Source organism: Physeter macrocephalus, chromosome 15 (genome assembly GCF_002837175.3).
Source record: "Physeter macrocephalus isolate SW-GA chromosome 15, ASM283717v5, whole genome shotgun sequence".
Classification (NCBI taxonomy): domain Eukaryota; kingdom Metazoa; phylum Chordata; class Mammalia; order Artiodactyla; family Physeteridae; genus Physeter; species Physeter macrocephalus.
Genome location: NC_041228.1, coordinates 33,698,826 through 33,712,859, shown reverse-complemented (window position 1 = coordinate 33,712,859; position 14,034 = coordinate 33,698,826). Strand labels below are relative to the sequence as shown.

At 41.0% G+C, this 14,034-nt stretch overlaps 1 protein-coding gene across 3 annotated transcripts in view; it reads left to right on the top strand.

Annotated features, from left to right (window-relative positions):
* The first annotated feature begins 2,222 nt into the window (after positions 1 to 2,222).
* Positions 2,223 to 14,034, top strand: part of ATP6V1C1 (ATPase H+ transporting V1 subunit C1) — a 38,460-nt gene continuing 26,648 nt past the window's right edge. For 2 of the 3 annotated variants that reach the window (XM_007112211.4, XM_007112212.3), the window contains exon 1: positions 2,223 to 2,389. The gene's annotated coding sequence lies outside the window, so the exon portion shown is untranslated. Of the gene's footprint in view, positions 2,390 to 3,263; positions 3,440 to 14,034 lie in introns of all 3 variants that reach the window. The other variant, XM_007112213.3, reaches the window with a different exon arrangement.

The following is a 14,034-nucleotide window of genomic DNA, read 5'->3' as shown; positions in this document are numbered from 1 at the left end:
TCAGTGCTTTAAGCCTTAGAAGGTGCTTCCAGATGGGGAATATTTAGATACTTGGAAATGGAGGAAAAGGTGTGTCATGCCTGTTACACATACTTAGATACCTAGGATGCTCCTATGCATTGTATCAAAAAGCGAGCTTCCCCACTCTTTGTAAAATACGTTCCCTTACTATTAGAAGCCATTAGAAAGCAATCATGCCCTGCTTATTCTAAACATGTTTGCTAGATTTTTTTTTTTTTTTTTTTTTTTTTTTTTTGCGGCACGCGGGCCTCTCACTGTTGTGGCCTCTCCCGTTGCGGAGCACGGGCTCCGGACGCGCAGGCTCAGCGGCCATGGCTCACGGGCCCAGCCGTTCCGCGGCATGTGGGATCCTCCCGGACCGGGGCGCGAACCCGGTTCCCCTGCATCGGCAGGTAGACGCGCAACCACTGCGCCACCAGGGAAGCCCTGTTTGCTAGATTTTTAAATGAGATATGCTAGGTCTAATGATAATTAGAGCTAACATTTATCGAGCACTACATTATACTGCCTCTCAAGTATAACATGGTGTTTAAAACATTGGCAAGTGTCTGGATGTCAGAAGTAGATGTACCTCGAGTTCAAAAATTAAGAAATGGACATGAGAATTCTGCTTCAGGGCCATATGCAAACATAAAGAAACCAAAAGGTTTTAAATGCAGACCCTAATATTACACTGCCCAAAGCAGTTGTCACTAGCCTCTGGGTATTTAAATTTTAATTAATTAAAGTGAAATAAATTTTAAAATTCAGTCCTTCAGTCACACTAGCCACATTTCAACTGCTCAAGAGCCATGTAAGTCTAGTGGATACGATATGGACAGCACAGAATACCATTTCCACCACTGAAGAAAGTTGTATTGGACAGTACAGATCTAACAGAACATTGCCTTTAGGCCCACCTTTTGTGATGCCAGATAAAGCCCTTGGAATTCCTGACAAGTTTCCAAAGTTGTGTTACAGAACTGGTTGTTGGAATTGCCTGAACATCACCCAAAACTGGTGAAAAGCATCAGGTTGGGGGTAGGTTGGTTGGTTGTTACTTTTTGTCCAATGTATTACTAAGGCTCTAAGAAATTCTGTGGTGAATTTCTGCACGGACACAACAGCAGAAAAGGCATAAGATAGGTCAGAAAACCTGGGTCCTATAATATATAGTAATAATGGCAACCATTTACTGGGTGTTACATATGTGCCAGGCATTATGCCAAATGTACACGTCATTTAATCTTCACAACACCCCTATAAGGGATGTGTTATTACCACCGTTTTACAGGTGAAGAAGCTGAAGTGTACAGGCCTGAGGTCACACAGCTGGTCAGCAGTGGAGCCAGGATTTAAAACCAGATATGTCTATTCTCTTGTGCTAAACAGCTCTGTGACCTCTGGCTCTTCACCTTCCCCATGTGTAAATATAAAAGTACTGAATTAGAAAATCACAAAGTTCTTTACCATTTCTAAAACTATGTTCTAAATTAGAATAATACCACCTACCTTCCCCAGCCAATGAAATATGCAGGGCTCAAAAGAGCGGCTTGCTACCTTTTTTTCCCCCAAAGGACATGATTTCTCCTGTCCATGCCTTTGCCGTGTAACCTTCCTTGGTTTCCCACTATCTAATGTGGTGCCAACTATTTATGATGTTTATCACACGCCTCACATACCCCTGAACTAGATAACAGGCTCTCTCCTGCAAGGAGTGATTCACGCCAGCAGATAATCCTAAGAAAATTCGCACAGTGACTATCGAACAGTAAATGCTCCATGAACATTTATGGAATTAACCTGAAGTGGACTGGAAGGAAAAGGTGAATCAGCGGCCAAAGTGAACTATTAAGGATATTACTCAGAAAACCAGGCTGTCCGAAGAAAACCCCGAGTGGAGAAGCCTGTGTAGGGGCTGGAGACAAATTCCAAACTGCAGAAACCTGAAGAAGTGGGATAAACTTAGGGACGGTGGCGATGAAATTCACAAGTGGCGCACGAGACTCGGGCCGGACACAGGGAGAAGCAGAAACCCTACCCAATCCGGAACATCGGCCACCAGCCGCGATTCCCGGGTCTCCTTGGACCCCCCGGGAGCCTCCCAGGCCCGCCCCGCTCCGCCCCGCTCCGCCCCGCCCCGCCCCTTTTCCGCGGGCTCGGCCGCGGCGGCTGCGCAGTGGCGCGCGGGTAGGCGGAGCGGCGAGCGCCGCGGTCAGCTGACTGCTCCGGCTGGCACGTGACTTACTTCGTGGGTTCTGGGGACGAGGAAGCCGTGAGGCCGGAGCTTAGGTCGGGTAGGGATGGAGCGCTGAGCCGTTAACGTCTGCCAGGCTGTACACCTCTGTACCTGTTACTGCTGCCACTTCCTCGTTTGACACTTCCCTGGGTCAGTGAGCTATGGCTACACCGGATGGGGAGCCCCGGCCAGGCCGAAGCTTGCGCTGCGGTCGCCGCCGGGGAGGGATGGGGGCGGGCGCGGGGGCCGAGGCTGAGGGGTTGGAGCCGGTTGGGCGGCTGTGTCTGGTTTCTCGGCGCGGGTTCGTCGCCGCCTTGGGCCTAGGTTCTGTCTCTAGGGAAGAGGAAGGAGGGGAAAAAGAGAAAGGGCCCCAGGGGGTACTCAATGGCAGAGGCAGAAATAAAAATTCCGGTCTGGGACATTTCTCCTTGGATTGGGGTGAGGATCACAGCGAATGCTCGTCCCCTTGATTGAGGGGGATGAAAGGTGACTGAGTGGCCCAGATGAGGATCCGGGGTGGTGTGTGTGAGGTCACAGCGACCGACCGCGAGAGCCTCCACTGGGTGTACGCACTTGCGAGTATGGGGGTGGCAGTTTAAAGGGTCTAGGAGCCCCTCAGAGAGGACGCAGGGTCCTTGTGGGCAAGGGAAAGAACGAGAATCCAGAGAAATCAAACCATTTTTTATTAGAATGGGGGAAGGGTAGGCAAGAACCCCCTGAAAAGGAGCTTGAGGGGAGAATCACATGGGCAATTTGAATCACCTGAGAAACAGAGGAGTAAGGGGAAGGAAAGTTTGGTTAGATTCTGTTTGCACCCTTCACTGAGGGTAGTTATAGCTACCCCCAAAGCAGTCCCGAAGTACACAGGGGAGACTGGATTATTTGGCGGTTGAGGGGAGACTCCTTTGCAAAGATCTGTTTTGGCCTTCCAGACTTATCCTTTGGTACTGTCATCTACTCCGGAACATCTTTTATTGAACAATAGTCACAGGAATTACCTTTCATATTTATTTTGTTCTCACAGGTCTTTGAGAGAAGGTAGATGACAATGCCATTCATTGTATAGTTAGGGACCTGTCTAGACCCTTGGACCTAGAAATGGACATCAAGTGATGTGTCTAAGTCTAGCATAACTTCCATCGTCTTCTGATTGCCGATTACCTGCACAGTACTTAACCACAATCACATCTAGAGAGAAGGGTGAGTTTTTCGTAGTGCACTGTAATCTTTGATTCAGCACTTTTGGTGAACTTTTTTGAGTAGAACAGCTTCAAAGGGATTTGGCAGCGGTAGTCAGTGCTTTAAAAACTGCTTTTCTGTTACCTTGGGTGAAGCGGTTCAGTTTACAGTTCAGCTGGAGGAGATAATGAGCAACAAGGTGGGCAAAAGGTGCTCAACTTGTCAATCACGGTTCTTTGGCAACAAGCAAGTCTCAAATTGTGCTGAAGACGGAGCCTCGGGTTTGTGTCTCAGACTCTTTTGGTGTATCTTGCAGGGACTAGATAAAATCTAAAGAAACAGTACTCGGGATCTGACTAAAGTAAATGCTGAGAGCTAGGTGGTTAGTGTAATGCTGCTTTTAGAACTGGGCAGGAAATGATCATTTTTATTTTTTGGCATATTAGTCTTAAGAGCCTTATTTACATTAGTTTTCTCTACCTAAAAAGAAACGTTTGGGCTTCAAAAATTTGATTCTGTCATTATTTCCACAGCTTGCGAAATAGTTGCATTGGCTAAAGAGCCAAGCTGGTATGCCAAAATAAACCTTTGCCAAAGGATCTTCTTGTGGTCCAGTCCCCAAGCGGTCAGTCTTCCTTTTGCACTTGAGCCTGCTTAGGTGTTGCTGCAGTTTTGACCACATACCTCCTAGTTAAATTTTATTCTTGTACATATTCTGATCTATGTGCTGGAGTAAACCTTTTTCACCCTTTGGATGTGGAATTTTATACCATTTTAGTTATAAACTAATTCATGTTCGGTTCACATTTTACTGGTGTTTTGAAGACATAGTAGAAACCATTAGCATGGTGGTCTTGGAAAGATAGCTCAGGCAGTGAAGCAGGGCAGTCTAAAATTTCCCTTTGACAAGAGTGAACCTTGGAAGTAGAAAATTCAAACTGTATTCTTGATAATGAAGCAAAATCCTGTTCCAAATGTGTAGCAAATCTGCTATACATTTATTGAGTTCCAAGAGGAGACCTGTGGGCAGTGGAGGAGATGTGCTTTGGTTACATCATAGGATAGAAGATGGAGCTTTAGCTCTGTACTTGAAAATAAAATGCAGGTAAATGCAAAAATAGTGTTTTATAGAAAGAGATTGATGTATCTTTTAAGATATTTTAAGCAAACTATCCATGAATAGGAAGCTATTTATAAATTAAGCTGGTTAACAGGTGGATTGACTTTACCATGAAAGATTTTCTTTGTGAACCAGCCTATAGTTTAGTGTTTCTCAGTGGGTGCTTTTGGCATTTTGGACAGGACTGTCCCTTGTTTGGTCCCCATCCACTAAATGGTGGTAGTGGCCCCCATGTTGGGACAACCTAAAATGCTCCCAGACATTTCCAGACTCCTCCTGGTGGAGAGAGGTACCATTTGGTTGTGAAACACCCCATGTGGTGCCATCCTTTATTTATTGGACACATATCTGAGTGCTTGTTAGTGACAGGCCCTCTACTAGATGTTGGGGATATCAAGGTTAAGAGCAGTGTTTTAATAAACTAGCAAGTAAAACGTATGTAGTCACTAGCTCTGTGGCCTTGGGCAAGAAATTTCATTAACTGTTCTCATCTGCAAGTGGGGTTGGTGATACCATCTTCTTTGAAGGAATCAACTACAAAATTGCTTAGCATATTGAAGTGCTAATCACATAGCACATATTCAGTAAGTGGTTGTCATTACCAGGAAACAGGATCTCAAGCTTACTTGAGTAATGAATTGGGGGCGACAAGCTTGTTTTAGATCTTTGGCTTGTTGAATTTCAGGCTAGAATCCATTGTCTTAGAGATATCATCACCTTCTAGTGGAAAACATGGTGTTGTGGTCCAGTCACTGTTATAAAATAACAGCCTGAAAGAGAAGGGAAGTAACGTTTTGGGAGCCATGAGTGTAGAATCAGGGAGTTGCCTGGCATGGAAGGAATTATTTGCTCCCTGGGTCAATGCTGAGTTGCCTGTGGCAGAGAGAGAGTCTCTGGGCCCTCAGAAGGTTCTGATGATTCCTTTAGTAATGGGGGTACAGTGCCCTCCTTGCCTATCGATTCAACTTGCTTTAGCAGAAATTGCAAGAGATTTTTAACATTGTGTTATGAGTTGTTACCTTTCTAGCTGGTTTCAGTTTTTATGATCAGCATCTATGCCTAAGTAAGGCTTGGTTCTTACACATTTATTTCTAGCCAACTGTAAAATAAAAAGATGGCAGTTGTTTATAAAATACATTAAAGATTATATTCTTCCATATTTCAGTATATTTATGGCATGAAATTCAGTTAAATCTTAAAAGGATTATAGAGCATTTATAGGTACTGTTGCGGTTGAAAACAAAATAACACAAAAGTTAAGATTTATTTAAAGAAGGTGTGTGTCCTGATAATTTAAAAATTTCCTTCTGTATGAATCACAAAGTCTCTCTTGGAAGGTAAAATCCCCCATTGTTGTTGGAAACTTTTAAAACAAGTCCCTCCCACAATCCCAGTTAAGATGCTTGTTTTGAAGGCTAGAATTTTAACATTCAGAGAGGAAACAGTTATTCTTACTCTTTATTTGTATGGTGTTAAAAATTTCTGGGGGAAGGATGTAGCAACTTTTTAAGATGAATGGATTGTGGTAAATGTTTTGCACTGATCAATTCTGTTAAAAGTTGATGTGTCACAATTGGAAGGCTATGTGATATTTCACTGATATCTGAGGTATGCCTTCTTGTGCTTGTTGAAATAAGTCACTTTAGTAAACAACTTGGTATTTTCAAGGACTGAAAAAGGAAGTTGTTTTGCATTTAGACCACCTTCAGCCTTTATTGAGAAATTTAATTTACTGTGAAAGGTGGTTGCATTTCAGAGACTAAAATATTGGCTCCTTGAAGGCATTAAAAGGACTTAGGTATTGGAGCACTTCCAGGGGTGCTGTACCGTTTTCTGTGGTTGCCCCTATCCTGGGTCAGGCTCATACCTTCATTTACAAAAGAAATGCTAGTAGCTGTTTGGGTTAATTACCCCCACCTTTTGTGTTGTTGTGATAGTTACTACTTTATTCTTTTTATTTTACGTTCAAATCCTTGCGGTAGGAAAATAATCCACCGCCTTTAAATTCTCATAAGTGGGTGATACAGTAATGAAATAAACAGTCTCAGAGCTTTGGACCCAGGATTTCCTTTCTTCTCTCTTTTCCTTCCTTCCATTTTGAAAAAGAGTTGTTACTGCTTTAAAAACAAAAAAACACATATTGCAGTCAGACAAGATAGAAGTGTTTAAAAAATTTGACTAGTGTTTCTCTTGTGTCTCCAGTGTATTCTGCCTTGATTTTTTTTTTTATCTTGTCATCTGCATTGTGTTCCTCCTACCTTTCCCTGCACACACAGACCTACTTACTCGTAGAGACCTACACACACATACACACCCACACACACAAGTATAAGCTCCTTGAAGACAGGGAGTAAGTACATTTTGTTTAGCTTCTTACCACAGTTCTGGGAGCTTACCACAGTTCTGGGAATTTAAGCACCTAAAACATTTGATGAATGATATGCCCCTAACTTGAAAGCAGTTACAGTCAAACAGATATTTGGGCAAAAAAAAAACGTAAAATAGATGTCTACTTTAATGCAGTCTATTACATGGATTTCAGTGGACATGCAGGTTGAGGGAGAAATAGTTTGGGATTATATGAATGGATTTGGTGTGTGGTTGAACTTGATTGGGGAAATCTTTTTGTTAAGAGAATTTTGAGTTGGTTGAAATAGGAGGAGAGAGGTTGCTTTCTGCAAAATGGACTGATGAGCAGAGGCAAGTAAGAAAGAGACTACAGGCAGGCCTGAGGTAAGATGGATAAAGGGAGGTCAGAACATTGTGAAGATAAGGCAGAACAACTCAGACAAAGGACGTTAGTAGTGATGACTGTGAAGAATGGGAGATTTGAATTTTATTTCTGAACAGAAGCAGGACTAGGGGCATATGTTTTTGTGAGTAACTCAGCCTCCCATCACCTAGAGCAATGTTTTTAGTGCTGGAAAAGTTTTTCAAGAAGTTTTGGGGGGCTTCCCTGGTGGCGCAGTGGTTGGGAGTCCGCCTGCCGATGCGGCCTGCCGATGCAGGGGACACGGGTTCGCGCCCCGGTCCGGGAAGACCCCACATGCCGCGGAGCGGCTGGGCCCGTGAGCCGTGGCCGCTGAGCCTGCGCGTCCGGAGCCTGTGCTCCGCAACGGGAGAGGCCACAGCAGTGAGAGGCCTGCGTACCGCAAAAAAAAAAAAAAAAAAGTTTCGGGAATGAATCCGGATTCTAACACTGTGGTCACAAAACCACCTATTTGTATGAAGGGCATTAAAATCCTCTATGTTCTGTCCTTCATAAATGAAATAAAATTGTGTATTTCTTGAGCAAAGCAGTAGTTTACCCAGATTTCGTATTGTTCTGTACTTGATTTCATATATCATATTGCTTTTCACTTTTAAAGTTTGTAAGCTGCCATAGAAAGCATGCAAAAAGTGGGTTCATGTATTTAAGGTTTCTGAACTCCATAGAACAACATCATTCCTGTATTATAGAACTAACAATACTGCGTGATTCTTGATAATGATGGTATGACATTTAGCCATCTTATTAAGGAATATTTGCCATTTCTTGTAAAATTTACTATGTAACTCACTATATAATCATGGAAATTCCTGTTTTACTATAGTGGTTCTGAAACCTGTCCGATCATCTGATTTACTTGAGGGACTTAACAAGAAAATAGGAAAAAAAAAAAAAAGAGTCCTGGGTCTTAGCCAGTATAGATTCATGGAATATAGGAGCAAAAAAAGGATCCTGGATGTGGTAATCCAATCCTCTCATTTTACACATGAAATTTACGCAGTGATATGCAGAATTGGGATTAGATTCCAAGTCTTCATATTCTCAGTGCAGTGCTGTGGCCGTTACACTACGCTTCCTGAAGTTGGCATTTAGAGTCTTTCTGACTGAAATTCCCAGTGAGATAAAAAGGCTGTTTACCAACCTTGATCTCATACTTCAGACACAGCTACTACTAACCAGCTTTACTAACCAGCTTTGCCTTTATCTTTTGTATTTATTTCCAGGGTTCTTTGTTGCCATGCCATTTAACGGTCTCTAAACTTTTCAGTGTTTTCAAGTGTGAGGATATTGCCCCACTTTTTTTTTTTTTTTAATGAAGTGTGTGGGGTTTTTCTGGCATTTACATGTAGTAATTCATTAATAAAAAATTAGGAAACAGGAATATGCAGAAAGAATGAAAATGAACATTCATAATCCACTCCCAAGAGATAATCTTTAATGGTTTTTTTAAACAATTTAATGTTTATACCTATATATAGTCTTCTTTCTTAAAGCTGTGTCAACATTTTTATGGCTTTTGATTAACATTGACAAACTGCCTTCTAGAAATTGTCCCTTTTTAAAAAAGTTACAGAACTTTTTTGGGTTATCCTGTGATATATAATTATTTTAGATTGAGGAAATATTAATGATGGCAAGTTATTATATCTTTATTAATGCTTTTAAATTTATATTTTATCAATCATGAGAGCATGCTATACATTTGCAAAATTAATGACACATATGTGTGGGACATTTATTCAAGCTACATCTGTCCTTTTCTTTAAACGGAAATGAACATTTCTCCACCTTACTGCCAAAGCAGTGCTCTAGTCTTCCCGCACATAGTATTATTACAGTCTTTCAGCCTAGACTTGTTATATTTCTCATGTTCATTGTTGTTAATCCTGTTTTCTATTAAATGTTAAAGCATGGGGCTGAGGGGCTGGGAGGTTGTGGTCAAATCCCTAGCAAAACCAAAAACTCAGGAACAATACATACAGCAAAACTAGAGGAGACTTCAGCTTCTGGCCACCATGGAATAACTGGTACCATACTTGCTTTCCCACCATAGACAACTAGAAAATTGAAAAAAATATATGAAAAAACTGCTTCCAGTTATTGGACAACAGAGGTAATATAGGAACCAAGAGACAGGAAACAAATGAAATGAGCTCTATAATCCCTCTGGCTTTCTGCCTGGAGTCACTCTCTGGACCATGGTTTAGAGGAGACCAAGCAGAGCATGTTGGTCTTGCTGAGTTGAGGAGACTTGGAGTTGGGGAAGGCTTATCTGGCTAGAATTTGACGGTTGGATAGGCTGACAGGAGGGAGCTAGACAGAAAACCCACCATCTGTAAAGGAGTCTCTCTCTGTAGGAGGCCCGGCAAAGAATGACTAGAGAGCTTTAGACAGTTGCCAGAGCTCATGGGGCTGGAAGGCATATGAATACCTTATTGAACCCCTGGGGCATCCCATGGAATCCCCAGACGGTCAGATCTTAGTAGAAAGGCTACATTAGCCCTAGAGTAAAGCTTTAGACTTAGCCTGACAAAGTATAAAAACAAGCCTTGAAGCATGCTAAAGCTCAAGTAAGGTAACCGTCAGAACAAAGCACAACATTCTTGAAGAAAACAAAATCCAGTGATCAACAGTTTAGTGTTGTGAATTGTAAATATGCTCAGTGATTTAACAGAAAACATGAACATAATGAGGAAAGAGAAGTTTTAAAAGATGGAACTTATAAAGGTGAAAAATACATCTAAAGCGAGAAATTCACTTCATGAGACAAATAGATTACTTTAAAGAAAAAGTCAGCCAGCTAAAAGATGTAGCAAGAAAGTATCCAAACTGAAGCCCAGAGAGGAAAACAATTTTAAAAAGTGAATAGGGCTTCCCTGGTGGCGCAGTGGTTGCCTGTCCGCCTGCCGATGCAGGGGAACCGGGTTCGCGCCCCGGTCCAGGAGGATCCCACATGCCGCAGAGTGGCTGGGCCCGTGAGCCATGGCCGCTGAGCCTGCGCGTCCGGAGCCTGTGCTCCGCAACGGGAGAGGCCGCAACAGAGGGAAGCCCGCATACCACACACAAAAAAAAAAAAAAAAAAAAAAAGTGAATGGAAGCTCAGTGACCTGTGGGACAATATCAGGTGGTTTAATATACATGCCATTTTTGTCTCAAAAAAAAGGGAAAGAGAAGCAGGAAAGAAATTTGAATAAAATAATGGATGAGTGTTGAAAACTATAAACACAGATTCAGGAATCTCTCTGAACTCCAAACAGGATAAATCCTTGTGACTCTGGGGTAGGCAGGTTTTTCTTATGTCAGAACTCATATATTATAAAAGAAAAAGTCAGTAAACTGGACATCAGAATTGAAAACTTCTACTCAAAAGCACCATTAAGAAAGAGCAAGACACGAGAAAATACGTAAGAAATACACACACACACACACACACACCTCTCAAATTGTATCAGGATCATACAAAAAATTCCTAAAACTCAGTAACATCAATGCAGTTTTTTTAAAAATTGGGCACAAGATTTGAATAGAAATTTCACAAAAGATTTGAATAGAAACTTCACAAAAGAAGATATACAAATGGTTGATAAGAACATGAAAAGATCCTGAACTTTGTAGTCATTGTGGAAATGTGAGATTCCCCTGCAACCCCCTGGAATGGCTGAAAATAAAAAGGCTGACAGCACTAAGTGTTGGTGGGCATGTGAAACAACTGGAACTGTGTATCTTGCTAATGAGAATATAAAATATTACATCTACTTTGGAAAACAGTTCGGTGGCTTCTTATAAAGTTAAATATATGCTAATCATTCACCTCAGAAATTCCACTTCTAGATGGTTATCAAAGAGAATTGAATGTGTATTTTCACAAAAGCTTTGTAGAGGAATATTCATAGCACCTTTGTTGTTAATGGCCCCAAAACAGTAACCATCCAAATGTCTGTCAACAGGTGAATGGATAAGCAAACCATTGTACATTCATGTCATAGAACACTAAGCAATAAAACAATGAACTGCTACTGATACACAGGCCATAGACAAATATCACAGACATGCTGAGCAAAAGAAGCCAGATACAAAAGAATACGCAGTGTGCACTTCCATTTACAATGAAATTCTAGATCGGGCCAAATGAATCTATAGTGTGACAGAAAGCAGATTGGCATCTGCCCAGGGCCAGCAGTAGGGTAGGGATTGACTGGGCCTTGGTGTGAGGGAAGGCTTTGGGAAGACAGAAATGTTCTTAATCTTGATTTTGGTGGTGGTTATACAGGTGTGTATGTTTGTCAAAAACTCATCAAATTGTACTCTTGTAATGGGTGCATTTTATTGTATATAAATTATATTTCACTGAAATTGACTTTTAAAAAAACATGGAGGAAGTGAAGGGAGCGAACCAATTATAAGCCAGGTATTTCAACTTTATTATCTTACTTAATCTTCACAGTTACTTATTCGTTCAAGAATATTCAACAAATACTTTTTGAGGTTCTACATACCAGCCTCTGTACCAGGTACTGAGAGTACGGTTGTGAGCAAAAGCTATCATGGTTTCCACCTACCCTAATGCGCAGTTTATTTGGTAGAAAGACATCAATAAAAAGTGTTGCTCAGGGAAATACTTAAAAGGTGCTGTGAGAGCATATAATACATTCATCCTTAGCATGTAATATATGCACTCATATGATATATGACATGATACATTTTGTAATATATATTTCATATAATGTATGAGGCGTTTTCTGTGCCTTGGTTTCTTCATTTGTAACTACTATTCATGCGATATACCAAATGAGTTAATCCATGTAAAGTGTTTTGACTGGTGCTGGTAGATAGGAAGTGCACAATAAGTATTGGCTGCTATCTTGATGACATTTGACAATTCTATTGATAGTTGTCTAATGTTGCAGGGGTACTAACTATGCTAACTCAGGGAATACTGGAGTAGGACCAGGTTTTGGGGAAGCCATGAGGAGTTTGACTAGAAATGTTGGGTTTTTTTGGAGACATCCAGATGGAGATGTCTTGTAGTCAGCTGTGGAGACTTGTTGGGTACAGCTCTAGATGCAGCAGAGGAGCCTAGTCTGGAGATACAATTTGGAATAGTGTTCAGCATCTAGACTGGAATTGCCTTGAGTTGTAAATAAGATCATCAAGAGAGCAACTGTATACACACATATAACAAAGGGACTTAAACCTTGATCTGAGTCTTGAGGAATGCCTTTTATATCATTTTCCCTTTTGCTTAACATATGATTTGCCTATATTTATGCCTGACTTCCAATATACAAGATGAAACAAAGGGAAATAATTAGGCATAAAAACAAGTCAGTTGAAGCAGTCAGCAGAGGTGGAGGTGTCCAGACCTTTGGTGAGGTGATAACCAGTGGACGCCAATTTTGACTGTCTGTGTGGCTCAGAAAGGGAAATGTGTTTAGCAACAGGGATTTCATTTTTTGACCTCCCCCCCTCCAAATATGTTCATCTGCAAAGATAGGGTTTTTTTGGAACAGAGCGTAAATTGTACTTCAATTTCAAAGAGAAATTTTTTTATGTGACTTGTTTAAGTGACAGGATAACAATGGACAAAAAAACCCAGGGATTTTGCAGAAGACTTATTGATGCTCTTCTCATAGGCAGTTCTTACATTTATCCTTAGATACTTAAGTCGCTTGTCTTTCCCATCAGACTCCTCTTATATAGGTTGCTTTGACCAGAGGATAGAAGAATTGAGGCCATGGCTTTGCCTAAAGTACCAACAGGTTCTTTCTCAATCCCTCTCTTTTATATTTCTATATTCACCTGTAAAATAACGAAAGACAAAGGCTTAGTAATCTGCAGCTTTACTGATTTTTAATTTATATACTACTCTGAGGTTAGGATTTGTTTTCTGAAAGACTAAATTTTTTAAAAAAGCTTTAAAAAACATTTAAATATTTTTCTTGGCCCTTATTTTTTTCCTCTAATCAGACTTTTTGATTGGTTCAGAGTCATTGTTATAATTATTTATTCATAAAGTCTCTTATTTATTCATAAAGTCCCTGCTGTTGGCAGGAATTGTATATGCTGGGGTTTTAGAGCATCAGAAAAGAAGGTATGATTCTGGCCCTTCAGGATTTCCCAGTCAGGTGGAGAGGAAAAGATGTTATGAAAAAACTGAGGCAGAATAGTGTGATAAATGCATAATAGTGGCATTTACAAGATAGTAAGTAAACAAGATATTTCCTACGTGGGACACTGGGAACAGCCTTGAGAGGCAGGATGGGACTCTAGTTTTGTTTAGAATTACCATGACATTATTTCATTTGATCCTGATGAAAGCTCAGTAAAGTCAGGCAGGTATTTATAAATGAGGAAATATGGTCCTCTTTCTATATTTCTTGAAATCCTTTGGAAACCTGCTGGCTGGAAAAGATTTTCTAGAACTCTAAGTGGTATGATAGTGACATCTACTGTAATAGCTCATATGGTTACAGTCTTTGAAGAAGCTGCAGTTTAGATAATTTAACAGTATCATAAGGAAGACCTTAACAATTGATTCTGTCACCTGCCATTTTGCAGGGAGAGGAGGTGATCTGCAGGTCATCAGATACTGTTTTTCTGGCCAGGCTGAGTGCTTTGTCTGGGCTTACCATCACTATTAATCCTGTGTTTAGTTTGTTGGCCATTTGAGAGAATGCAGCTCTTAGTGCAGCCTTTTTAGTAATGTTGGAAAAAATCATCTTAGAG